Below are 2,490 nucleotides of genomic sequence, written 5' to 3' on the forward strand. Positions count from 1 at the left end.
AATTACTTAGTTCCTTTCTCTTTCTACATCAATTACTTTATTTGGGGGAACCTCCATCCTCAGGAGATCCTAGTTGATACATGGAAAGTAATAATTTGTACAGTTCAAAAACTCTTCTTTTATCTGAACATTACTAAATTTTGTGGGCCTAAAATTTTTAGTTGGAACTTTATTCCTCAGAAATTTGAAAGCTTTGCCTCATTTTGCCTTTCACCTTCCACAGATATATAAGATTTAAATCACCTTTCTGGAAACTTTTTACAAACATTATTTTTCCTTTTTAAATGTTCAGAGAAATTCAAATTTTTCTTTTTTTTTTCCATTCATTTTCTTGAGTAATATATGAATGCTTAAAACTGAAATTTCCGTAGAAAACTTGTGGACAAGTTTTTGTGAAATTTGTTTTAATTATTTTCTGTTTTTCTTTTCTCTTTTTTCTAGAAGTCTTCTTATATAATCAATCCTCTAATATGACATATTACTGTCATATTTTCTCCTTTAAATTTTTGTGTCTTCTCTTGTTTTACACTTAATCTTATAAAATTTTCATTCATTTCTGAGTCACACTTTGAACAAAACTGTTAGTTTTTAAATTCCTTTGTTTAGAATTGTTTAAAGTATTTCATAGACAATATTTATATATCTACAATAATAATAAGTCAATTAAAAGTTTGTTCAGTTTTCCTGTTTTCTCTAAAACTTTTGTTTCTCTTTTCATGTTAAAGGGTTTTTGTTTGTTTGTTTCTGGTGACCCTTTCGTATATTTGGTAAAATTCTAAATAGGCTTAAATGTTTAAAATAGAATTTTTACAATATTTTAGAATAAGGAGTTAAATGAACAGATTATAGAATATTTTATAACAGAATCATGGGACAAAGGCTCAATTTGTCTGAATCCATCCTAATCAGCAAGCACAGTAACCAGGAAATCACAGTCCTGTTTGGATTATAATGTAGAACTAAGCAGAGCAGGAAAAGACAATGAATTAATTCAAGTGAAAATCCTAGATACCATGACATTTAAGAGAAAGTCAGTGTCCATTTTCCTATGAATGACTCTAATTTCCCATTCTTTATGGCTGAATAATATTCCATTTTATAGAAAAACCACATCTTCTTTATCCAGTCTCCAACTTACGGGCAAATGGGCTATTTGCAAGTTTTAGCTATTACAAACTGTGCTGCTCTAAGCATAGGTGTGCATATATACTGAGGATATACCCCTAAGTGAAATAAATAAGTCACACATGAGTAAATACAGAATAGTTTCTCTGGTGTGAAAATCTATAATTGTACATAAGATCCTAATGATATGATTGACAATTTAAAATATGAAGAGAAGAGCTGAAGGTGTAGGGAAAGTGGGAAGGGTAGGGGAAAGGGAATAAGGGAAAAGAAAAAAAAATATGAGAAACTGAAAAAATGAAAATAAAGTGTTTGTAAATGGGGAGGGGAGGAGGGGCTGAAGGGAGGGCAGGGACAAGGGGAAAAAATGAGAACCAAGACTTGTCATGTAAAGGTACGAGATCCCAATAATGAATGTAACTGTACTGTATCCCTAAAATGTACCAATAAACTCAATGAGAGGAAAAAAAAAAAAGGAAAAAGCAATGTGAAGCTCTTTGGTAGATGAATGGTTTGTGTCTACTGGTAGGTTTCATTGTTGACTGATTTGTTGTGAGTCCTCTCATTTGTTATGCCAAAATGTTATGACATGAAATCTTGTTTCTTTTGATAAAGTACATCTGATGTTGGAAATCTTTCAAACTCCTTCCTTGGAAGTAAAAGCTTAGCTAAAACTGGACATAGGAAAACACCCAGAGATGTCACCTTTCATCACCAAAGGATTCAATTACCAAGCTCCTACTTTGGCCTAAACCCCTCATTCAAGCTCTGATTCTTGTTTTCCTTCTCATCTTACCTTTGAGTAGCGAACTTCCTGTCTCCAGCCTAAAGAGTGGAGGCATAGCACAAAGTTGAGTGATTTAAAGGAGAAGAGCTGGAATATGACCCTTTTCAAGCTGATTTTCACTCATCCTTTGTACCTAATTCTTCCCTTACTTTTGAAGAGAATTCCAAGCAGCAAACTTTTCTGAAGTTCCAAGTAAAAACAGGATACTTTTTGTTTAAATCTTTTTCCAGAAAAAGAAAAGTCTTTGGTATTTGTCATTAATTAATGCAACTATCTCCTGTTTAGTATCTGCACTATAAACTTGTGTTTTCATCCTCGTATGTTCTTGATTTCTCTATATCCATGTGGGTGGTTTATAAGCCTTTATTCATTTGCTTTGATTTTAATGTGAATTCAAGAAGGGACAGAGATAAGTGTGAGCATTCAGCATTTGTTTTCCCACCTTATCATCTTAAGGACAGGTAATAATACAGGATAGAAAAAAATAATCAGAGTAATCTTAGTGATATAACTGCTTTCAAAAGCAAGACAAAAGCCTGAACATACTTCTTGATATTTCACAACAAATATATATATAT

Source organism: Fukomys damarensis, unplaced genomic scaffold (assembly GCF_012274545.1).
Source record: "Fukomys damarensis isolate Sample0158 unplaced genomic scaffold, DMR_v1.0_HiC HiC_scaffold_14, whole genome shotgun sequence".
Taxonomy (NCBI): Eukaryota; Metazoa; Chordata; class Mammalia; order Rodentia; family Bathyergidae; genus Fukomys; species Fukomys damarensis.